Below are 27,246 nucleotides of genomic sequence, written 5' to 3' on the forward strand. Positions count from 1 at the left end.
TTTTATTTGATCAACCAGCATGAGATCTTTTAGCTGTTCAAAAGTTTTAATGTTTAATCCGTTAAGCCATCCTTCTAAATAATTTTTTAATTCATAGTAGAAATCATACCAAGTACTTTCAGTAGATTTTTGGTGTTTATTAAATAGTTGTCGAAATTTTTCCGCAGTCAATTTAAATCGTTGTAACAGTAAAGTTTTTACATATTCATACTTTTTCGCTTCCTCTTCTGGTTCTCTAGCAATAAGCTGAACAATGTCAGGAGGCAGTAATGAAATAAGTTGAGTCACTTGATTTTCAGCAGGTATATTCATTATTTTAGCTTGACGCTCAAATAACACCAGAAATAAACTTATTTCATCTTCTTTAGGGTTGAAACGTGGCATGACATCGTGAATTCTGATTTTTAAAGGCTGCTCAGGTAACTGCGTAGTTTCTGCCGGCTGTGCTGTGGCAGCCATTGCTTCCAGCTGAAGTTTCTGTAGCTCAAAGGCTCTAATTCGCTCTTCTCTTTCAAGCTCTTCTTTTCTTTCTTCTCTTTCGCGTTGCCTTTCTGTTTCTTCTCTTTCGCGTTCTTTTTCTCTTTCTTCTCTTTCGCGTTCTTTTTCTCTTTCTTTCCTTTCGCGTTCCTTTTCTCTTTCTTCTCTTTCGCGTTCTTTTTCTCTTTCTTCTCTTTCGCGTTCTTCTCTTCTTTCTCTTTCTTCTCTTTCGCGTTCCTTTTCTCTTTCTCTTTCTTCTCTTTCGCATTCTTCTTTTCGTTCCCTTTCTTCTCTAATTGCAGCCAGTAGTTCTCGAGTAAACTCCTCATCATAATCGGGACTTTCAGTAATCAGTTTATGCAACTGAGCAATCTTAAATTCAGGTTTCACGGTTAAACCTAACTCTTCTGCTAGTACTTTTAAATCCTGTTTTTTACTCCTAGCTAAGAATGACATGTTGACACAAGTTACTTTTAATAGGCTTCCTTTTGAAATTCAATCTAAAAGCTCGTACTTGTATTAAAAATATATAATTTCTGGCGAGATTTAATTTCTCGAATACGAAATTCACACTAAACAATTGGAGAGAATTATTTAAACAACTTTGCCAGGTTGGCACAAAATAATTTAATACTACGTCGTGTTGACGTTTTAACTCACTATTCACAAGCCTCGTTAGCTATAACTGTATAAACACCTTTGCCAGTAAGGCAATACAATGGAATTTTACCAACGTCAGTTTGACGATTTTACTATCTATCTCCACGCCTGGTTGGCGATAACAAAAACAATTTTTGCCAGTTTGGCAATACAACCTTTAGAATATACAATCTGTAATACGTCGGGATGACGTTACTATCTATCACACGCCTGGATGGCGAGAACTAAGAAAAAAAACTTTTTGCCAATTCTGCAGTATAATCAAATCACACTACGTCAGTTTGACGTTGCTACTTATTTTCCACGCGCCTGCTTGGGAACAAATTCAAAATTCAGCTAGCAGTTCCTTTTTTTTTTTTTTTTTTTTTTTTTTTTTTTTTTTTTTATAAACGCCGGGATGGCTTCCACATATCAATTATTAACATAAAAATTCAATACAAATAGAAGTAAAGCATAAATAATAATTTTAAAATACTTCTTTACCACAAATATCAATTATAAATTTAAGCTGAATATTCTTAGTGTCAGTTATTTTAAACAAAATCTTACACGATATACTATAATTCTGAAACAAAGTATTAAAATTCAATAAAAGCTTTTTTAAGAAAACCAAAAGTTAATCTTTTCTTCAGAGATCACCAGTATCCTGTTTTTGACAATTTTTTCTCGGACGCAAGTTATAGAAGCACAGAAGATAATCTTAATGATCCGCTTCAAATCTGGATTTAAAACAGCAGACTTCTTACATCCATTTCTCCTTGAAATAAACAAACTCGGAAATTGGTATTAGCAAACTTGTTCTAAAAAATTCAGCAAATTTCTGGGATTAGGAGACCAGCACCATCAAAATTGATAATTGCACTCCTAATTTCCAGTGTCTCTGTGGAACCTCCAATTTATTAATGACTGTAATGTATTTTGCAGTAATTTACAAAACAGACAATCTTCTTAGTAGAACATATATTTTATTTCTAGTTCACGGTGATAAACAAATTTCATACAATTCAGAAGTGGCAAAATTTTCATACTACTCCTAGCTGTTAAATCTTTAGAATACTCAATCTTTTTTTTAAAACAATATTCACGTTACTGAGTAACGGTTTAATACAAATATGGCGTTGCCACTTCAACAATAATTATATTTATTTATTAAATAACAAGATATTACAATATGTACGAAACAAATTTTAAATCGAGTGATTTTAACCAAAGTCACTAAAAATATGAAAAGTCATTTTGTTTAGCCATCATAATATTTTTGATCAAACTTTTACTAAAAATAACATCGCAGGGTTTTATACAGGCATTTTATAAAGAATTTTTCTCCTTCCTCATCGGACGCCTTTGTGGTCTTCGAAGCACCTCTAATTAACATCGGAAAATTCGACGTTCGAATCGCGAAGACGCCATCGCTGATTCTTCCAATGTTCTGCGTCGATAAATATCTAAGAGCTGTACATTTGTGCCTAACTGAAAACATGGTGGATGATAAAAAAAATGGATTTAGCAGTTGGGTCCTCCGTCCCCTTAGTCTCCCTTTAGGTGAGAGAGAATATTAAGTATTTTCTCCCTCCTATAGTGGGACTACGTCCGGCTAATATCGAAAAGTCTAGATTCTAATCCAGGCGAATTAGAATGATTTTTCCTCTTTCCTACTTCAATAAACATTTATATTTCCTTTCTAAATATTATATTTCCTTCTCCGTAATACTATATATACGGGGGAAATTAGTAATTTTCTCATTTTTTATTTTTTTCGGGGAAAGTACAAGAATTCTTTCTTGATTTTTGCCATTTGTTAAGATTTAAAAGAACCACGAAAAGGAACTGGATTTGTCGTTTGCTGAAAAATCCACAATTTTTAAACAAGCCAGAGAAATGTTTCTGGAGTTGCCGTCGGAATATTCTCTTAATGCGCATTTAATGAGCGGTCTGGTGAAGGAGGCAGTTTAGTGCTCTTAGTTCTAAACCATTTCAGTTTAACCTTTGTGCAGCGAAATGGAAAAAGGTTCCATGAAAATAAGATGCCTTTTGGAAACACGTTTCACACAGTCGAATGTTTTTCCATCTCATTCACCACACAACAAAAAGCAAGAAGAAGATTTCAAAACAGTGCATTTTTAATTTTATAGTCACCTTACGAGCGCGATGTTTATAGAATTTAGACGTTCTGTTATTTTTATTTCGGAATTTTAATAGGACATTAAACATACGACACAAAGCAAATTATGTAATAGAGTAAATATTGCTAATAAGATTCTATGAAGGCTTGTATTATCACCATAAATACTACATATATTTGTATAATGTTGCATTATAGAAACCTCTCTGAAACTTTCTTCTTAATAGGATGATTTTCCTGATGGCGTCCCGAGTGGAGAGTTTAATGTAATGTCTTGTCCTCACACATTGTGTGAGGAATGATAATGGCATCATATTGCTACGAATTTTGTACATAGATTACATGAATTTAGGACCGTTATATGTGAAATTATTGTATTTTTAGTCTAAAGGGGCAAATTGTCTCACAGGACTATTAATTTCGTTTTGTCATTTTGCGTTGATTCACTTTTCAAATTGCTGCCACCAAATATTATCGTCCTGTGTTATATTTAAAGAAATAAAATAATGAATAATACGCATAAATATATGCATATTTCTCGCATTGTGATAAAACAACGGTACCTACAGCTGTCCAGTTTTGAATAACGTACGTCTCCACCCGAATATGAGCATTTGGGAGTTTGGAATTTTGAATTAGTTTTATTATCTGTTTCATATTTATTAGTTTCTGATTAAGAAACTCAACGATTTCAAAGCATGCAGTGGCAACAACACTGTACGAGAAAATAACATTTTTATCCACAACGCGCGAGACTGTGTATCGGAAGGATGTGCTCATTTTAAAATTATTTTGCGATATTGGTGTTGCATTGAATTTTATGGTTTTAGTGCGAAGAACATGATATTTAATAACGAAAGTAACTCAAACGTTAAAAAATCTGATGTGTACACTACATGACTTCCTTGTACGGAATATTAAAATTATACGCATTTTTTCTTGCATTTCGTTTAAACTTATTGGATTTAATTAAATCTACTTCACCGAAAGCGCATAAACCACAATAGAATAAATGCATTCTTTAAAATTCACTCTGTTTGTTTACCATAGCGACACTCTGGGGCTAGGTTCACTTAACAGTATTATATTTCGTTCATATTATAACTCCGAATGCACAAAATTTGTATCATTTAAAGAATTATCTAATCTTTGCCACATGTTCTATTCAAATACTATAATAAAGCTAGAACGATGTATAAAAGAAATTAATCAAACAAGACAAAAAAGAAACAGTTTTTCGCAGACGATTGAGTATTTCTCATTCAGTTAATTCAGTTCTCACTTCGCGACAAGGCAAAATCACGTAAAAACTCAAAATATCTGTATTAAAATTACTAATTATTAAAAATTAAATTACTAATTATTAAAAATTAAATAAATCTTAAACACTTATCTCCTCGAAAAAATTCCAGAAAAGATTAAGCATGATTTCAATCGCAATAATAAATGAAGGCGTTTATCTTTGTTGTTATGAAGCTATGTTTCTCTAAATTGGCAAAAAATTCACCACTCTGCTGTTTAAAGTGTAAACAACCAGTGGCCGGGATCAAAAAAATTATTAGGCTTAGCGGCACTTAAACAACTTTTAAATTGTGGATAATTCTAAAAATACTGCATACAGATTTACTAAAGGCATTAAAAACCTTAACTGGAAGATAAAAACAACATAATTCAATCATTTTTCAAGCAAAAAATGTACAATTTAAAAACATATAAGAGTAAAGAAACTGACATCACTGAGCCGGGTAACAGAGTGGATATATTTATAAATATATCTATATAAATTTGGCGCGTGCCGATTGGAACCAAAATACGAGGTGCACATCTACATGTTATAGAAGTTCTATAAACAAAATTTCAACGTTCTGAGGCTACTCCTTTTTGAGTTATGCGAGATACGTACGTACGTACATACGTTCGTACAGACGCCACGAAAAATTCTTTTTAGAATTAATTTTAAAGCAGTTTTTTAATTTTTTTGGAGGAAAAGAATCTTTTATTCTGTCCTTACGTAGAGATATCACGCAAAATCATCGTTAAATTGCATTCGAAAGCGGTCAAAATGGATATTTCGGTTGAAATATGCTGCCTGAAACCTTTCGTGATTACAATACTTCCTTTTTACTTCGTACAAGGAAATAAAAACGTCGCTTTGGGAGTAATATAAAATCTGAATGCTTTTCGATTTTTCTTTTTTCTTTTTACTTTTCTTTTCATTGTTTTTACTTACCTTCATTAAAATCTATTTATTATTTAATATTAGTTTAAACGAGCTAAGTCTTTCATGCGCGAAATTTGTTCGGTGTCCTTTTTCTCTTCATTAATGAATCTTCCCAATATACTTTATTCTAAGAGCAAGAAATTTCTTTACTTTTAAAAGGTATCTCCAAGGTTAACTGACTTTATACGCTCATTATCTTTAAAATAATTAAGTCCCAGTCCGGTCTTTAAATCGAGAATTTAACAGAACTTCAGATTGTTATTCCGTGCTTGATATAATTGGAGCATCTTCAATGACTCATGCCTTAATGAGGAATTTAATGACATATTTAGCTCAGATTTTAATAAGCTTCAATTATTCTTAGTGGAAAACTGAGCGAAAAATTGCAGCGGTTGTAAAATTGGAAGAAAATACTATTGCTGCATGCGTATGGGTTCGAACTGTATCGTAGACTGAATGCACACTTGGTCCAATGATCTCTACACATAATAAACTAGAAGGCGCGGCGGTCATACGAAATGATCGCTGTTCTAGATATTATAAATTGTAATTTAAATGATTTGCGCAAAGATGTCTACTAATTTAAACTGAATTACCCAGGGCAGGCGGCGAGGACATCCCTTTGCTTACTGCCCCACGGCGTTTTCCCCCTTTTACTTGCTTAAGTGCTTAGAGTGCAATGAAGGAAACCACTGGCGGTACATTTCTTAGGAGCCACAGCTAGCTCAATAAATAAAGGTGACTTCAATAATAAAATGTTAATTCACATGTCAAAGATCTCTTTGTACACAACATTTCTTGTGTAGATCTTTCCATCATTTTTAAGCTCGCCTTGCAGAGGACCATCCATTATTTTCAATTTTACGTGCATTCTTTCCCGAACTCTTGAACAGGCAACATAAAATTGACCGTGTCCAAATGCAGGCTCAGGTAAAAAAATGCCAACACGCTTAAGCGTTTGACTTATGGATGGTCATAGCAATGGCAAGTTTTACAGGAAATTCTCTACGTCTCAATTGAAACGGCAACCCTGTGCCGTGCCAACTTCACCCCATTGGCTAGTACAGTTACGCAAGCAACCTATAAACGATCGGCGACAAACAGACACTTAAGCCGCATTTGTATATGGGCTGATGTAACATCATCTCCTCCGAAACGGCTGGCTCCCGGTCTTAGCGAAGCACACCGTTTGATTCCGCAGGTCCGTGCCACGCCATTTTGACCGTTCGCGTCTTCTTGTGACTTTAATTATCCGAGATATTAATTAAAAACCGATTTTCCCCTACATTTTCCACTTTCTTTCTTCCCTATGAGAGGGATTTGGCTACGTGCCAAATTCTTTTTTCTCGAATATCTACGGAACGGCGCCGAGTTGAAATTCGAGACGCGTATCCTCGGATTCCAAAAAATTCTCCGAATCCATCGATACCTTTCTCTTTTTCGTGTGATTTTCATCGGCCGAGATATTAATTAAAAACTGCAGAAACGTTAATTTCCGCACTCATTTTTCCGAGTGGCAACAATAAACTATCGGCGACACATACTTTAGCCGCTTATATATATAAAAAAGAAACAGTTTGTCTGTGTGTGCCTTTCGTTGGTGCTGCGCGTAAGCTAATAGACCCATGGCTACAAAATTTGGTACATATATGCATCTAGACAAGATCCAGTGCACCTCGAAGCGATTTTTTTTTTTTTTTTCAGAATTCGAATCAGATTTTTTTTTTAATTTTATCATTTTTGATGAATTCGCAACATTTTGAATAGTTTCATTCTTTTAGAAATGGAGTTCTGGCAACCGTTTTTCATTGAATGCTTTGTATCCTGGACTGCTGACTGTTGAAAATGTGAGATAAAATATTGATTGCTTATTTCACTGTTTTTAAGATGCTGAAACGTTTAGCATGATTTTGTTTTTCAACGGGAAGTTGGTTAATTTATTTATTAGGATAATTAATATTTGTATTAAGGGATATTGCTTATTTCCTGCTGCTTGTTTTCTTTTGATTTTTGGATTCACAATCTCCTTATTCTAAGGCGCATGTGTCTCGGGCGGCACAACAGAAAGAATTTCCTTTTTTTCCCCCTCTTTCTTTCTTTATTAGCTAATGGCAAATTAGATTTGTATATTTTGAATTATGTCATCTACAAAGCACAATTTTGATGCGTTATTGCTTCCTGATGATAGTTTAGAAATGGGGTTTTGGCAACAGTTTTTCATTCATCGCTTTTGATTCTGGACTGCTGACTGTTTTCTCTTGAAAGTATGAAATTTATTGCTTTATTTCATTGTAATGTTTTTATATTATTTTTAATTTATATAATTTTAATTATATAAAAAATAAAATAATAAAAATCTGAAAGGTTTTAGATTTTAAATTACGTCTAAAGGGGCGTTTTTCAACGTTTTGTGTGTTAACTTTATTTATTAAATTTCACGTTCTACGTACTTAAACCATAGAATTCAGTTCAACAGCAATATCGCAAATTAATTTCAAAATGAACATATCTAGAATTTCCGATACACAGTCTCGCGCGCTTGAGATAAAAATGTTTTTTTCGTACAGTGTTGCCATTTCTCGCTTTGAAATCGTTTAGTTATTTAATCAAAGATTGGTTGAAGTGTTACAAAATCTGAAATCGATAATAAAATATTTCAAATTCAAATTAAGTTTTCCACGTACCCATATTCTTTGGAAGATTACGTTATTGAAATTTTGATGGCTCTAGCTACCGTTGTTTTATCACAATGCGAGAAACATACATATATTTATGCAGATTCTTCATTATTTAATTTCTTTAAATATAAGACAGGGCAATAGTACTATATGGGGGCAACGATTTGAAAAGTGATACAGATTTTTAAAGTTTTCGAAGGAAAATGCCGAAACGAAATTAATAGTCCTTCAGGAAAAATTGCCGCTTTGGACTAAAACATTTTGCATGATTTCTTTTAGGAAACAAAGTTCTTAACTTTCTTTATACCATTTGAATTCTTAAAATTTTGCAATAAGACGTTGGCTAATTTATTTATTAGGATTTTTTTTTATAAGTTGTTCTGCAGAATAAAATTTTGTGCAGGTTTTGAACTTAATGTTTGCTATTCCCTTTAGGCATTTTTACAAGACGAAAGCTGGTCGCGTAGCGGCTAAAAGGTTAAAAAAATTATTTTTATCAAAGGAAACACTTCAAAGTTCTGGAATTTTACATAGAAATACTCCTACAAATGCATATTATGTGTATTCGCATTTTCTATGTATATTAGCCAGATGAGCGGGCTGCAGCCAAAGCAAAATTTATAAGTTCTGCTCTGAAAAGCAAATGCATAAAAACATTTCAATATAAATGACATCAATTCATTCTTTCCAAGCAACAGCCAAGTGGTAAATAATTTTTCTATTGCCAAACCAGGAAACAAAAGCTTTTGACATTTCAGGTTAATACGTATGACGTCATGACTTAAATTTAATGTACTATAATAACATTTTCTCAATATCAATAAAAGAATTAACGTGGCAATAACATAGCGTGTGAATTATGCTAACCTGAAACAAAAATGTTGCCAACAACAGCTATTTATTTAAAATGCTGACATTAAAGAAGCATTTTCGACACATAATGACGTCACATGTAATTGCGTGTTTTCTTCATCGTCAGAACATGACCGTATATAATAATAATATGTTTAATGTTTGACAGTGCTATTTTTATTTCATATTTTGTAAAAGATAAAAATTTTTTTATTAACAAACTCTGCAATTTGAAAGCGAGTAGCGGAAACAGCTTTTCGGAATAAAGTATTTTTATTATCTCCAACGCTCAAGACTGTTGCCACTCGAAAAAATGAGTTCGAAAATGAGTGTTGTCAGATTTTTTAATTAATATCTCAGCTGATTAAAGTTGTACGAAGATGAGAATCGTAGAAATGGCTTCTCACGAATTTTGGGAATCGGAAATAATATACTTAATGTTGGGAATTTTTTTTCTTATTTTGTAAAATTTCGAAATTTGTGATTAAAAATCTTAAAATTTGAAAGCGAGCAGTGACAACACTTCTCGAAATAAAGTATACTTTTTTAATCACCAGCGTGCAAGACGGTTGCCATTCGTAAAAATGAAGGCGAAAATTAGTGTTTTCAGATTTTTACTTCCTTGTACGAAGTAAAAATGAAGTATTGTAATCGCGAAAAGTTTCAGGCAGCATATTTCAAAGAAAATATCCATTTTGACCGCTATCGAATGCAATTTAACGATGTTTTTGCGTGATATCTGTACGTAAGGACGGAATAAAAGACTCTTTTCCTCCAAAAAAATTATAAAACTGTTTTAAAATGAATTCTGAAGAGAAATTTTCATGGCGTCTGTACGAACGTATGTAGGTACGTTTCTCGAATAAATCAAAAACGAGTAGCCTCAGAAAGTTGAAATTTTGTATATAGGACTACTATAACATGTAGATGTGGACCTAGTATTTTGGTTGCAATCCACCGCACGAAACGTCTATAAATATATTTATATATATATGTACACTCTGTTACCCGGCTCAGTGATATCAATTTCGTTACTCTCATATGTTTGTAAATTGTACATTTTTTGCTTTAAAAAAATTGAATTGTGTTGTTTTTATCTTCCGGTTAAGGTTTTTATGCCTTTAGTAAGTCTGTATGCAAAAGTTTTAGAATTATCAACAATCTTAAGTTGTTTAAGTGCCGCTAAGCCTAATAAATTTTTTGATGGCGGCCATTGGTTGTTTACATTTGAAACAGCAGACTAGTGGATTTGTTGCCAATCTAGAGAAACTTAGCTTCGCAACAAGAAAGATAACGCCTTCATTTATTATTGCGAATTAAATCATGCTTAGTCCTTTCTGGAATTTTTTCGAGGAAATAAGTGTTTAAGAGTTACTTCGTAATTTTTAATACATATATCTTGAGTTTTTATGTATTTTTCCTTGTCGCAAAGTGAGAACTGAATTAATTGAATGAGAAATACTCAATCGTCTGTGAAAAACTGTTTCTTTTTTGTTTTGTTTGCTTAATTTCTTTTATACATCGTTCCAGCTTTATTAAAGTATTTGAATAGAACATGTGGCAGCGATTAGATAATTCTTTAAATAATATAAATTTTGTGCATTCTGAGTTATAATATAAACGAAATATAATACTGTTGAGTGAATTTAGCTCCAGAGTGTCGCTATGGTAAACAAATACTAGAGTGAATTTTAAAAAATGCATTCATTCTATTATGTTTTATGCGCTGTCAGCGAAGTAGATTTAATTTAATCCAATAAGTTTAAAGGAAATGCAAGAAAAAATGCGTGTAATTTAATATTCGTACAAGGAAGTCATGTGGTGACACATCAGATTTTTTAATTAATATCTCGGCCAATTAAAGTCGTAGGACGATGAGAATGGTCGAAATGGCTTCCCACGAGTTTTTGGAATCCGGGGGGGGGCTACTTTTCTCGAAGCTCAAATCCCCGCCGTTCCGGCAGAAATAGTGCCACAAACAAACAAACAGACGCTTACAGATTTTAATATCATAGCTAGATGTAACAGCTCAACAACCTTTGTGATACCTGTAGATTTAACCACCTATTTTATAATAAAATACGAGTACTTCAAATAAACTACAAAGAGCACTTAGAAGATCAAGACTTGCGTACAGTACACTATGTAATTTATTTGCACATTATGCTGTTTGAAGACATTTTGTAATAAATTTTGAAAATGAAGTATAAGCATCATTTTTAAAGTCAATGTCTGCCAGTAACGTATAACATAATTTATTTTCCACCTATTAAAAAAAAGAGTAGATTGTACAATTTGAAGTTCTTATTTTAATTTCGTCATGAAAATATGGAATGTGAGGTCTGATTAATGAGACTTAAATATACAGAGCAGGAAGTGACCGTTAATTCAACAGCTCCACGTCTTGAAGAGAGCTTTTTACCTCTCACAGCAGGCTTTTTCAACCGATTATAATCCCCCGGCCTCGGACAGAGGCATAGTATTCGAAAGGCTTTCTTCTTTATTTTTCAGGTCGGCAACCTCTTTAATTAGACACAGCTTAGAGTCTTATTGAAATTTTTAATCCTGCGAAGTGGAGACGTTTTTCGTGCCCATCAGCCAATGGAGAATTTTGCAGCTCTCAAGAAAGGCTTCCTCCATAGTAGAATATTTTGTATTTCAGTCAGTTCTTTAACCTGGATTGCTAAACTTGATGATCAGTTTGTCATTACCTCGACACACATTTACTTTACCTTATAATAACTTTACTCCTAGTTTAGTGATGCATCTATATTTAATTTTCTGATACAGTGTAAACGGTTTGTATCAAATTGGGCATTACCAGACATGCCTATTGCCTAAGTATTACGAGACTTAGGTAAGTCTCGTAACCCTGAATTTCTCAGAATCATTTAGTTCAACGCTATAATCTTCCTCACAGTAATGTTATAGGGCAGCGGTTCTTTACCTTTTGGGCTAACTCGTACCAATCTAAACAAAAACTGAAAAACGTTAGTACCACCACTACATTTTACAATGATTATTTTTCAATTTCTCAACAGGAATATTAAATACATACATACATATACCAAATTGGTCTTACAGTATCGTACTAACTACCTTGCTCGTTAAATTTATATGTATGTGATATACCAGCTTTTGTCATAGCTTAAATTATCAGACGACAAGTTTTAAAAAAACAGGATCCATTTATTATATTTCAGGAGAAAATAGCAGTTACAAAATCAGATATCCGGAGTAAATAAAAAAAAATTACTAATAACTTTTTGTATGAAGTTTACTGCATCGTGATATTAAAGAAAAAGCCCCCGATATTCTTTTGCGAGTCCTTTTATAGCCTCTGGAAAGGCGGAGCTTCTAAGAAATGACGACAGCCTCGTGAGCCAATCCAGTTCGCTTTAAATATTTCCAGAACATTCTATAACTGTACGTGTAGAAAAGGCGGGAAAAACAACTTGACTACGGGGCTGTGGATTTAATTCCACGTACTTTCAAGTAAGAGAACGTCGCCATTAAAAATGAAAAGAACATACAGTTAGAATTTTAAGTATATTCTTGACTATGGAATTTTATTATTACAAATATATATATATATATATATTGGACACATACCCCTTCTGAGTAAGACACTTCTGAGAAAACACTTTACTGACATCCCACTAGAAAGAAAACGTAAGTTAATTAATGTATTTCATGGCATTTTATATCTTCATGTACATTTCACATTTTTTCTTATTATATATATATTAATTTTTCAATTTTCATTATTTGATTTGTTTGTATTTATTATTGATCTTTGCAAAGATAGCATTCTGTTTCATAATTTTCTAATGTTTATTTCAATTACTTTGAGTTCTGAAGTTTTTTAGCTTTTTTATCTGCTTTCAAGAGCCCCCTAACTGTGTGATATGACGCAGAAGGCGCCTGGAAATTTAAAAGAAGATAGATTCTATTATATATATAGTATTTATAAAAGAATCCATCGTCTTTTAAATTTAAACATATAAACGTATTTCAGCAGGACATTCAAGGGCTCCCTAAGCCTTCGGGCCCCTATGCGACGGCATTCTTTGCATACCCTTATTTACGCCACTGCACCAAATATTAGAAACCTGTATTATATTTAAAGAAATTAAATAGTGAAGAATCTGTATAACTATATGTATGTTTCTCGCATTGTGATAAAACAACGGTACCTAGAACCATCCAATATTGAATGACGTAATCCTCCACCGAATATAGGCATCTGGTAGCCCTAATTTGGAATGTGTTTTATTATTTATTTCATATTTTGTCAAACAATAAAGAAACTCACCGATTTCAAAGCGAGGAATGGCAACACTGTACGAAAGAAAAAATATTTTTATCTCCAGCGCGCGAGACTGAGTATCGGAAATTCTAAAGATATGGTTAATTTAAAATTATTTTGCGATATTGCTGTTGAACTGAATTTTATGGTTTAAGTGCGAAGAACGTGATATTTAATAAATTAAGGTAGCACAGATAATGTTAAAAAAAATCTGATGTGTACACCACATGACTTCCTTGTACGGAATATTAAATTATACGCATTTTTTTCTTGCATTTCATTTAAACGTATTGGATTGAATTAAATCTACTTCGCCGACAGCGCATAAACAAACCACAATAGAATAAATGCAATCTTTAAAATTCACTCTAGTATTTGTTTACCATAGCGACACTCTGGCGCTTGATTCACTTATCAGTATTATATTTCGTTCATATTATAACTCAGAATGCACAAAATTTATATCATTTAAAGAATAGAATTATCCAATCGTTGCCACATGTTCTATTCAAATACTATAATAAAGCTAGAATGATGTATAAAAGAAATTAAGCAAATAAAACAAAAAAGAAACAGTTCTTCACAGACGATTGAGTATTTCTCATTCAATCAATTCAGTTCTCACTTCGCGAGAACGCAAAAATACATAAAAACTCAAAATATCTATATTAAAAATTACGAAGTAAATCTTAAACACTTTTTTCCTCGAAAAAATTCCAGGAAGGATTAAGCATTGAATTGGCAATAATAAATGAAGGTGTTATCTTTGTTGTTGCGAAGCTAAGTTTCTCTATATTGGCAACAAATCCACTAGTCTGCTGTTTCAAATGTAAACAATCAATGGCCGCCATACAAAAAAAGACTTAGCGGCACTGAAACAACTTTAAAATTGTTGATAATTCTAAAAATATTGCATACAGATTTACTCAAGGCATAAAAACCTTAACCGGAAGATGAAAACAACATAATTCAATCATTTTTAAAGCAAAAAATGTATAATTTACGAACGTATAAGAGTAAAGAAACTGAGATCACTGAGCCGGGTAACAGAGTGGATATATATATAAATATATTTATATACGTTTGGTGCGGCCGATTGCAACCCAAATACGAGGTGCACATCTACATGTTATAGTAGTCCTATATACAAAATTTTAACTTTCTGAGGCTACTCGTTTTTGAGTTATGCGAGATACGTACGTACGTACCTTAGTACAGACTCCACGAAAAATTCTTTTCAGAATTTATTTTAAAGCAGTTTTACATTTTTTTTTTGGAGGAAAAGTGTGTTTTATTCTGTCCTTGCGTACAGATATCGCGCAAAAACATCGTTAAATTGCATTCGATAGCGGTCAAAATGGATATTTTCGTTGAAATATGCTGCCTGAAACTTTTCGCGATTACAATACTTCCTTTTTACTTCATACAAGGAAGTAAAAACGCCCCTTTGGACGTAATTTAAAATCTGAACGCTTTCAGATTTTTTTTAAAACTTTTTTATGCCATATTTGCCTATATTGCTGAGAGGAAAAGTGTTGCTTCCTGATATTTCTGTTGGCGAAGGCTTTGCCCGTGTGGATTCCGAGTGGAAAGTTGCGCGGTCCAGTTCTTACGAGCGAATGGAGAAAGAAATCGGACAGACGAACACAGTTTGCGTCCTACTTGGACCGGGAGGGGGGCAACAGAGCACTGCGCGCATGACGCCGCCATGCAGAACCGATACCAACTATTCTGTGCTGAGCTATTCAGTGCTTCGGTCGCACTTTCCCTTTCCATTCGATATTTAGTATCCACTTAACTCGGTTGAGGCATCTCCGACTGCAAATGCCGTGTAAACCGGTTTTTGTAAATTACTAATCATTTTGAAAAAGATGTACTCCTTCATTTATAAAGAGATGTTTTATGTTTCCCTCTGCATAATCTGATCGACTCCGTTTAAAAGTTTTTCAGGAATTGCGGATGTGTATATCTTTTTTATCTCTTTTAAAGTGCAACAGCGCAGCGGATGGAGATTCTGACTTTAAAGCGATATAACTAAAGTGGTGGAAATTTATTGGCGGAACAATTTATACAATTGAATAATTTGAAAAAAAAAAAAAAAAAAAAAAAAAAAAAAGGAAGCAGAATTGGATACGTAACCGCACACCTATATTAAAAGGTAAGTTTTCCCTTTTTTGTTTAATTTTTTACTCACCTTTGAAAAGAGGTTTCTCCGAAAATTGAAGCATCAAACTAGCGATGGAATATTTTCAGTAATAAGAGATGAGGCATCTTATTTAATTAAGACGTCGCTAGAAAATGGCAGGACGGAAATTAAATTAATTGATTACCGATTTAAATTTTTAATTACAGCCTATTTTTAAGTGAGAAAATTAAATAAAAAAATTCCATATATTTAGTAAATAATATAGAGAAAATTTTTTTTTTTAAGTCTGAAGGCTTTCAGATTTTATATTACGCCCAAAGGGGCGTTTTTTTAACGTTTTGCATGTCACATTTATTTATTAAATATCATGTTCTACGCACTTAAACTATAAAATTCAATTCAACGGCTACATCCCAAAATAATTTAAAAATTAACATATGTTTAGAATTTCCGATACACAGTCTCACGCGCCGGAGATAAAAAAAAAAAAAAAATTTCGTACAACGTTGCCATTGCTCGCTTTGAAATCCTTGAGTTTGTTAATCAAAAATTCGTTAAAGTTTTACAAAATATGAAATCGATCATAAAACAAGTTCCAAATTTCAAATTTTGGCTTCCACATGCCCATATTCGGGTGGAGGATTACTTCATTCAAAATTCGATATCTCTATGTAGCGTTGTTTTATCGCAGTGCGAGAAGCATACATACATTTATGCAAATTCTTCATTATTTAATTTCTTTAAGTATAATACAGGGCGATAATATTCGGTGGCAACAATTTAAAAAGGGATTCAGACTTTTAAAGTTTTCGATGCGAAGTGCCAAAACGAAATTAATAGCCCTTTGGGCTAAAAATGAACAGGACGAAATTACATTTCAAATTGAGCTGAAACTAACTGTTGAAGAATGTTTTCAGTTACCTAATTTAAAATAATACTCTTTGGCATTTTATGCTCATACACATGATTTTTGTTCTAACAAAACCTTACAATGTTGTATCACTCAGTGTGCATTCCGTCTAGATATTCAAATAAATCTTTGCACTTTTGAAAGAATCAATTAAATATTCGAAAGAGTATTTCGAGGTGGTCATTAATTTTAGCTGAAATTTATTACGATTTTTATAGATATAGATAGGGCGCTAATTATAAAGAAATTTTAAAAAACAATTTGAAAAGTTTCAGATTTTAATTACGTCCGAAGGGGCGTTTTTTTAACGTTTTGTGTGTTACCTTTATTTATTAATTATCGTGTTCTTGGCACTTAAACCATAAAATTCAGTTCAAAAACAATATCGCAAAACAGTTTTAAAATGAGCATATCTTTAGAATTTCCGATACAGAGATTCACGCGTTGGAGATAAAAATGTTTTTCTCTGAACAACGTTGCCCATGGCTAGCTTTGAAATCCTTGAGTTTTTTAATAAAAAATTTATTAAAGTTTTACAAAATACGAAATCGATCATAAAACAAATTTCAAATTCCAAACTTGGTCTTCCACATGCCCATATTCGTAGGAGGATTACGTCATTCAAAATTCGATGGCTCTATGTATCGTTGTTTTATCACAATGCGAGAAATATACATACATTTAATTTCTGAAAATATAATGCAGGACTCTAACATTCGGTGGCAACAGTTTGAAAAGTGAAACGGACATTTATAGTGATTCAACGCAAAATCGCTAAACGAAAATAATAGTCCTTCAGGGACAAAGCCTTTTTGGACTAATTATATCTGGTAATATATATATAAATGGATTTTAATTTTGTTGCATTCATTTCAATTCAATTCTCAGTTTCTTAATCTCAAAGCCAACTTTGGATCTCTTGGTTATCTGTAATAAATAAACTAACACTGTAAACTAAATGCCGTTTAAAATTAAATTCATAAAATAACACAATCCAGATAAATTTTTGGATAAGAGCCTTTTTCTCAGTTGCTTATAAAATTATTTACGAATAATTCAAAGAAAGCAATTTACTTGATTCTTATATTAAATCTAAAAGTAAATATTATTTTTAACTTTGTAAAACAATTATTTGTTAGTGCAAATCTAGGAGATGCATTGTTTTAACAAATTTTAGTGCATACTGACTGATTATAAGCAAAAAACAATTGCAGTGAATTTTTATATATCATTTATTACCTTAATATTTTGTATATTAGTTAATATTATATGACTAAAATGAATATAACACATTTATCTTATTTTTTAGTCCAAAGTGGAAATTTGCCCAGAAAGGCTATAAATTTCGCTGTGGAATTTTGCTTTGGTTCAATGTAAACGGTGTTGCACTTTTCAAATTGTTGCCACCGAATATTCTTGCCCTGCATTATATTTAAAGAAATTAAATAATGAAGAATCTGCATAAATGTATTATGTTCTCGCTATGTGAAAAAACAACGATACCTAGAGACATCGATTTCTGAACAACCTAATCCTCCACCCGAACATGGGCACATGGAAACCCTAATTTGGAATTTCTTTTATTATCTATTTCATATTTTGTTTGTTATCTATTTCCGAAATTATTTGTTTTATTATCTATTTCTAAAAATTTCCGGTTTTCATATTTCAAAGAAAGTATCCATTTTGACCTCTTTCGAATGCAATTTAACGATGTTTTTTCGTGACATTTGTACGTAAAGACAATAAAGGACTCTTTTTCCCAAACCCGGTTGCAAAAAAAGATTTTAAATAGCGATTTTTTGTACGTATGTACGTACGTACTTACCTACATATGTATGTATGTATGTATGTATCTCGCTTAACTCAAGAACGAGTATCTTCAGAACGTTGAAATTTTGTATATAAGACTTGTATGGCATGTAGTTGTGCATCTCCCTTTTTGATTGCAATCGGCCACACCCAACGTATGTAAATATATATATATATATAACAGTAACAGAGTGGGTATATGGCTTCGTGAACTCAGTTTTTGATGGTGAATTGTGCATTTTTGGCATTAGAAATTATTAAATTATGTTGCTCTTATCTTCCAGTTATGGTTTTTACCCCTTTAGTTAATCTGCTTGCAATAGTTGTAGAATTATCAACAATTTGAAAGCTGTTTAAGTGCGGCTGAGACTAATTTTTTTTTACCATAGCAGCGATACTTGTTTACATTTGATACTTAGCAGAATAGTGAATTAAGTCAGTTTATGCACCTGCAGTGTCTTTTTGCCGAGTGGGACCGAAAGGAAACTTTTAGTTTTGTCCATCGGAAAATCTGTTTGCTTGCGTGCTGGCCGAATTGCTTTTTTTTTTTTTTTTTTTTTTTTGCATAAAAAGTGTAAGTTTAATTGTAAAAATGTTTTTTTTAATTGTTTTTTGTGCATTTGGTGTTTTTATGTTTTTCTATATCTTTCATTTTTTGCTGAAGATATTTTATGTATTTTTGCCTTGCCGCGACGTGAGAAGAGAATTAATAGAATGAAAAATCTATCTCTAATTAAATTCGAGGAAATAAATTTAAATGAAATGCAGGAAAAAATGCATATTACTTAATATTCCATACAAGGAAGTCGTGTGGTGTACACATCAGTTTTTTACACACATATCTATATTGCTTTAATTTTAAAAGATATTCATTTGTAATTATAACAAACCGGTAAAATTTGTAAGGGTATGGTAGCTTTTGAAAAATTATCTTTTCTCTCATCTGTGGAGAATCGCGGAACATTTTGCCCGATCGAAAGAGGTGGGAGAAGAAAATATTAAAAGGAATCTTTGGCAAATCATACATCATGTATTTTGTGTTTTTTTCCCGCTCTTGTCTTCTGATCTCTGTTTGGCAAACCTATCTGCTTTGTTAACTACTACAGATTTAATATTTTTTATGTTATGTATATATGGATCTAATTTTCTGTGGATATAAATGGCTTCCTGTCAACGTGATTTCAAACTCTTTCTTGGTGTTTTATGTATACGTTTCTAAAACTAGCATACCCACAGCCCGCGTAAGCAGGTGATAAAGAAATAATTCAAAATTTCAGTTTAAAGTGTCTAAGATTCGGAATTAAAATATAATTGGTTTTGAAGAGTATGAATTTTGGTGCTAATATGAGAGCAACATTTTTTAAAATAATTAATTCCGAAGGTCTACAGATTTTATGTCAAAATACGTATGTTATAACAATACTATATATAAATGTAATATACAGGGTGATTCTAAATTGTTTTTACAAATTAAAAGGGGGTGATAGTACTGATCCAGATGAGCAATAATTACCATAGAACATAGGGTCGTATTCCACTCTGAGAGGCAGAAAAGACGAATATAAGAATTCCAACCTGAACTGACACCAGTGTTGGGAGACAGAATGAACGAGACGAAATGTTGCACAATTCAGTTTAGTGGCAAATTCACAGAGAGTGCACAAAACGGATAAAACCGAACACTTGGCGTTCGAGTGTTAATTAGAGCTCAGACTTTGATGGCAAACACTCAAATGTACATCTTTGGTTCGCAAGGTCTCAGCCTTGCAAACGATTGCAACAATTTAATTATCTAATCAAGGGATGAATGTTATCAAGTCACTCCAACTCATATTCAAAATTCGTTAAAGTTTTACAAAATATGAAATGGATAATAAAACAAATTCCAAATTTCAAATCTGGTCTTCCACATGTCCATATTCGTAGGAGGATGACGTATTTCGAAATTCGATGGCTCTATGTGCCGTTGTTTTATCACAATGCGAGAAATATACATACATTTAATGCAAATTTTTCATTATTTAATTTCTTCAAATATAATGCAGGACTCTTAACATTCGGTGGCAACAGTGTGAAAAGTGAAACGGACATTTATAGTGATTCAACGCAAAATCGCAAAACGAAAACAATAGTCCTTCAGGAACAAAGCCCCTTTGGACTAAAAATAAAACTTTTTTTATCTCCAGCGTGAGAGACTGTGTATCGGAAATTCTAAAGATATGCTCATTTTAAAATCATTTCGAGATATTGCCGTTGAGCTGAATTTTACGCTTAAGTGCGAAGAACATGATACTTAATAAATAAAGGTAACACAGAAATTGTTAAAAAAAAAAAAAAAAAAAAACGCTCCTTTGGACGTAATTTAAAATCTGCAACCTTTCAGGTTTTTTATTATTAGTCCAAAGGGATTTGAATCCCGAAGGACTATTAGTTTCGTTTTTTTTTTTGCGTCGGACTCATAAATGTCGGTTCACTTTTCAAACTGTTACCACAAAATGTTAGAGTCCTGCATAATATTTGAAGAAATTAAATAATGAAAAATCTGCATAAATGTATGTATATTTCTCGTATTGTGATAAAACAACGGTACATAGAGTCATCGAATTTTGAATAACGTAATCCTCCAACGAATATGAGGATGTGGAAGACCAAATTTGAAATTTGAAATTTGTTTTATGATCGATTTCCTATTTTTTAAAACTTTGACGAATTTTTGATTAAACTCAAGGATTTCAAAGCGAGCAATGGCAACGTTGTGCAGGAAAAACATTTTTATCTCCAGCGCGTGAGTCTCTGTATCGGAAATTCTAAAGATATGCTCGTTTTAATACTATTTTGCGATATTGCTGTTGCACTGGATCTTATGGTTTAAGTGCGAGGAACATGATATTTAATAAAGAAAGGTAACACACAAAATGTTAAAAAACGCCCCTTTGGACGTAATTTAAAATCTGAAACATTTCAGATTTTGTTTTTTTAAATTTTTATTTTTTATTTATTTATTTTTTTATTATTATTTTATTTATTATAATTTAAATAAGATGCGTATCATAAATTACCTGGAAGAGTACTGTAAAACAGTCTATACCATGCTGACTGATGAAAAATCTCTTTCTTCTTTGGTAATAATCTTTAGTTCGGAATTTAATATTTAAGACTGTGGTATTCGAATAGTATGTCTTCTTGATTTTCCACACTGGAAACTAATCTGCGAAAAACGGCGAAAAGGTTTGCGTAAACTAAACTTAAGTGTATAGACAAGAGGTAGAAAAAGAAACACCTCTCTGATAATGAATTATGTCTGAGGACTTTTCGTTGCCGGACACTGGATAGGGATTGTCGTTGGCGAGCGTGAGAAGATGCCGCTAGAGGGGAATGATGGCGTGCATATCAATGAGGAACGACCGGTGTACGATCTGGCCTGGATCAGGAGTGTCATTAGAGACGAAAACAATAAGATAACCGAGTTAGTATCGCCTAGAATAAAGTGAGGACAACGTCTGGGATAGCCATTTCAGTGGTCGCCATTCGAAGCTTCTGAAGCTGTCATCGCTAAAATTAGAATTATTTACGGTTTTTTTCTGAGGAAATCAGATAAATTTAATAGGTATGGTGAGATAGCACGCAACTTGGAAATAGATACTGTGTAGAGACATTAGAATCTTTTGGAAGCAGGCTAGAAGTATGTACGTGTGATTATGGCAAAGCCTCGATGGCTATCTGCTTAAGGGGAGGGATGCCTTCGTGGAGGACTTTCTAAGGGAAACTGGCTCGTATACACCTTACACATGGGGAAAACCAGGAAAACGCCCATTCAGCCAGCCCGTTCGCGGGATTGATATATTAAATGAAATGTTCTTACTATGCATAAAGTGGGAGCGATGTATATTTTTAAATTAGGTATAAGATATTTTCCCCCTTCTTTCCGCATGCCGTCGGGGTATAATCAGCAGCATACTCGATACGTATTCGAGAGGTCCGGGATTCAAGTCCCTGCGAGGGTAATGCACATTTTTCTTCTTGTCTTATGCTTCAAAATAACCAACATAGGCAAAAATTGTATTATACTGACACTGATTTATACAAAAATTCTGCGCATTTTAAGGGAAACTGAAAAAGTCCTCCCTTCTTCGAGCAACAAAAGTATTCTCACTGAGCTCTAGAAATATGCCATTTAAATAGGCGGAAAGGATCCATATACAATAAAAGAAAAGAAAATAATGATCGTTGTGCCATTTATGGATCAAAACAGAAATCAAACGAATCAAAATTATGATGTAAGATTTTTAAGTTCCTGAGGGGAGAAAAAAAAAAAAAAGAGAGAGATTCAGAACAATGTCATTAATTTAAATCGTTATGACAAAGCACGGCAAGGGCCGTCTACGTAAGTTAGGTAGTAAGTTTAGGGGCATACACGTTCCGTCAGCACTCAAGACGACACTTGGGCCGTTTCCGAGGCCTTTAGAACGACTAGGTTTGTTATTTTTATACCCTCGTGGACGAGACTGCCTAGGTACTTAAACAAAACATCCTCAGGATGTTAAATTACGATGTCCTCCAGACGTCTCAGAATCGACATCCTCAGGATATCCTAAGTATGTTCCGGGATAATGTGACTTAAATAGGACATCTTGAGGATATCCTGTGCTATGGGGCTTAGTGAACTACCGAACTACCAGTGTTCAGCGACTTTACCGCTCGGCCGGTGGTGGACTCTGCAGGCTAGATGAAAAATGAGCAATCTCCGGGAATCGAACCACGGACCTCTGAAATACCGGCTCAGTGTGCTGACCACTACACCACGAAGGTACGCGAGGAAGGCGGGAGAAATACCTTACATACTCCCTAAAGGGCGACTGGGGTTTTTAGGGGATCCAATCACCAAATCCTGGGTGAGGAGAATCATCATCCAACACCGTTTTAGTTCGGGCGCCACTGCAGACACATTAAGATTTTTTGGAAGGCGGAGAGATGAAAAATTAGCAACCGCCTTTGCCGGGAATCGAACCAAGGACCTTTGGAATACCGGTCCAGCGTGCAGAACCACTACACCACGAAGACAAGGGCGGTTACGGGAAAGCGGGAGAACTACCTTATAACTGGTAAAACTCGATTTCGGTCTAGGTTACGTAGCAACTATAAAATATGAGGTTTTTCCTAAATATGAAATGCTGTATCTGATTTTATGCATATTATGAGCAAAATAGATGAATACAGTAGAATTCCAACTATCAGAATCAACAGGGGCCGGACACCATTCAGATAATTAAAAATTCGAATAACTGGATTTTTTTTTTCCGAAGAGAGAGTCCACGTACACTTTCATTAATTACTGTATGTTGAAAAATAGAAGAAAAGAACTATTTTTAAAGAGGGCTTCTTTTCCCCTTTTCTCCTCTTCCTTCGCTTTCTCAGTTGATTCTGAAAAATTCTGCAATTCTGAAAGTGATTCGGATAATCAGCGATTCGGATAGTCGGAGTTCGGATAATTGCAGTTGTACTGTACTACATTCTAAATTGATAAAAGTACTATTTTTAAGTTACCTTTCCAGCCGCATGAAGGGTTTTAGTTTCTGAAATTATGCTTTTAAGTTTAAACTAGTTTCTTATTACTTCCTTGTACGAAGAGTAAAAGAAGTATTGTAATCCCAAAACATTTCGGTTATCATATTTCACTGAAAATATCTGTTTTGACCACTGTCGAATCCATTTGAACGATATTTTTGCTTGACATCTATACCTACGGATCGAATAAAGGACTCCATTTTACAATCCGTTTAGGAAATGGATGTAAAATGGATTTAGAAGAGAATTTTTTTCGTGACGTTGGTATGTACGAGACGTTTCTATTGTTACGAAATGTACAGGAGCGGGAAGCTTCCCCGCAAAGCAGGTTTAGGGTTGCCATAAAATATCAAGAAAGGCAGGGTTGCCACATTTGGAGAGAAATCGCCCATTTGGCGACATTTGGCGTCAAAATTTTTCAATATACCATGGACGGTTGGAGAACCTTCTGTAACGAATTCTTACCGGTTTAGCCCAGAATGTTCTCGAACACAAGCCGAAAGCTATATAAACCCTGTTGGTCCGCAGTCAGTAGTTAGTATCGAGAGGGCGAGTCAGAGTCCCTGGTCTGGAGTGGGACAGAGTTAGTATCGAGTTGGTATCTCGCCTAGCGAGTCAATCCCTGTGGAGTCGATCGAGTTGACAGCGGGCAGCGAGTGCCGAGTGGGTCGTCGAGTGCACCGAAGGAGTCTCTTAGTGTATCGCGGTTAGTGCATTGTCGAGAGAGCGTGTGGAGCTCCGGGAACGACTGAACCGAAGAGCCGGGAGCCGTGCTCGTGTGTCGTCGAGTGCATCGCGAGTTGTAGCGTGGAGAGTCTCGAGAGTACGTGGAGTTCCGAGAACGACCGAGCAGAGTCGGGAGCTGTACTCTGGTGCTTTGCAGTGAAGCTGCCTCCACCGTTATAGCCTGATAGTGTGAAGGTTGTTTCGCTGATTGTGTCTGCGTGTTTACAGTAGTTCTTCGACGACTGTAACGTGACTTGTCCTGATTAATATTGGCTTAATAAAGTGTGTTTCGATATTCCATCAAGTGCTGTCGTCATTATTCACTCCAAATCCGTACGAACGTAAAGCAAGAAAATAACGTAACACTATGTAGGAGAGCTACATACCGACTCAAAAATGAATAGCTGCAGAACGTTGAATTTTTGTGTATTGGACTGCTATAACTTGTAGTTGTGCACCTCCCTTTTGGTTACAATCGGCCGCAACAAACTTATATATATATATATAATTATAAACAATTTAGAAGAAAAACGAAGTATAAACATGCTTGTAAATGCATGCCATTCTGTTTGCAGCTTGCTTTTTTTTTTTTTTTTTTTTGAGATTATCCAAGCTCTGTTTTGCAAGTTCATGACATTTTCTATGTTAGAAATGCTTCAGTGAGGCATTTTGAGTTTTCTGTCAACAAATCAAGCTCCTTCCTTCGCAGTTTCAGTTTCACGTTGTTTATTTGTATTCCGAACCTATGGCATTAGCGTGATCTCATTTTACCCAAATTCGTCGCACTCAGTTGCGTGTTGTGATGTGAATTGGCTTTTCGAAATAACACTAATAAAAGCGTTTGTTGGTATTATTACTATAAATGTTAGATGGGTAAATTTAGCTTAGTTTCTTTGTTCATTTGAATCAAATCTTTAAAATTAGTTATAGTTTTCTACATCTACACTTTTTTTTTTTTTTTGAAATTTTCCACACGTATTTTCCAAGGTCAAGTCGATTCCTCCCCCCCCCCCCCAGGAATTGTTTCAAAATTCTATGTGCTAATATACTAATTCATATTTTTAAAAATTTATTTTTCACAATTTCTAACATAATCTACTTTAACGGTCCATCCAATCACTGATGTGCTTTGACCTTTACAACACCGGACAGATCGAAAAATATTTTCTCAAACAAATTAAGACTTTTTAAAATTTTTAGCTTAATTTGTCAAATTGTGAAGGTTAAAAAAATTATTTGATTTCTTTAACTACCATGGATTTGCTAATAATGAGGAATTTTTAAATTTAAAGATTCATTTTTGTCATATCTAGTAGTTTATGTAAGGATGAGATTGGATTTATAAATCAAATGGAAATTTAAGTGAATGATTAAATATAATCTGGCACTGTACCGGGAAGATTTATTTTTCTATGCTTATAGGAACTGATTTTCTTTCTTCATTATTTTTTATATTCTGTATACAGAGAAATAGCAAATAAAGTGTATATGTTACGGTGAAACACAGAAACTGAAGAATGTCGACTTTCACCGGTGAATCTCAACATTCACATAGTCTCTTGTGAATGCCTGAAATATTTTCCAAATACTCTTCTTTCTGACTTACAGCGGTCAATGTCGACATTCACCCTGTACGAATGGTAAATGTTGAACATATAACAATATTATATTTTCTTCTCCGTAATTCAGTCGCGAATAAACGCACTTGAGACTTGAAATAAGAACTTAAGAACATGAGAACCTAAACACATAATACATTCAAAATGAGAAAGGAAAATAATAGAAGTTAAAAACTTACTTAATTATACAGTACGTTCTAAATGAGAAAATAAAATAACAGTAATAAAAAACTTACTAAATTATGTGATTTAAATCTTATTTATTGCAACAACTTAAATTATTATGGCACTTTATGATCTCTCTTTTCGACTTTCACCAGAGCATATCTGTGATTGTCGACATACACCTGTGTGAGGGTCCGAATATACAAGAATGTAGTGCAATATTCGATCTTTCACCGACGTATTTGGTGAATGTTGATATTCTGCAGTGAAAGTCGACATTCTCCAATTTCGGTCTTTCACGGTAACATATGTACGAAACAAATTTTAAATCGAGTGATTTTAACCACTCGATTTAAAATTTGTTTTAAGTCACTAAAAATATGAAAAGTCATTTTGTTTAGCCATCATAATATTTTTGATCAAACCTTTATTAAAAATAACATCGCAGGGTTTCATACAGGCATTTTATAAAGAATTTTTCTCCTTCCTCATCGGACGCCTTTGTGGTGTTAAAAGCACCTCTAATTAACATCGGAAAATTCGACGTTCGAATCGCGAAGACGTCATCGCTGATTCTTCCCATGGTCTGCGTCGATAAATATCTAAGAGCTGTACATTTGTGCCTAACTGAAAACATGGTGGATGATAAAAAAAATGGATTTAGCAGTTGGGGCCTCCGTCCCCTTAGTCTCCCTTTAGGTGAGAGAGATTATTAAGTATTTTCTCCCTCCTATAGTGGGACTACGTGCGGCTAATATCGGAAAGTCTAGATTCTAATCCAGGCGAAAGGATTACTGATTTTTCCTGTTTCCTACTTCAATAAACATTTAAGGGCTGTACATGTTAATAGATTTTCAAAGAACATTCGAAGTGATATTGAAAATCCATATGTAAGAATAGTTATGATCGATTCATTTAAATTTCACTAGACAACTTTTATTTCAAATTTGCCATTGCTTGTACCCAAGATTTTGTTTTTAGTCT

At 33.6% G+C, this 27,246-nt stretch overlaps 1 protein-coding gene across 2 annotated transcripts in view; it reads left to right on the forward strand.

The window, feature by feature from the left end:
• Window positions 1–27,246, forward strand: part of LOC118196098 (uncharacterized) — a 787,551-nt gene that overhangs the window by 70,370 nt on the left and 689,935 nt on the right. The window contains exon 1 of one of the 2 annotated variants that reach the window (XM_085827472.1): window positions 15,067–15,477. The exons of the other annotated variant lie outside the window; for it this stretch is intronic. The gene's annotated coding sequence lies outside the window, so the exon portion shown is untranslated. Of the gene's footprint in view, window positions 1–15,066; window positions 15,478–27,246 lie in introns of those variants that run through there. 2 annotated transcript variants of the gene reach the window in all.

The sequence above is a fragment of the Stegodyphus dumicola genome, chromosome 12, assembly GCF_044657685.1.
Source record: "Stegodyphus dumicola isolate Sdum_Otavi_A_Nest chromosome 12, ASM4465768v1".
NCBI lineage: Eukaryota > Metazoa > Arthropoda > Arachnida > Araneae > Eresidae > Stegodyphus > Stegodyphus dumicola.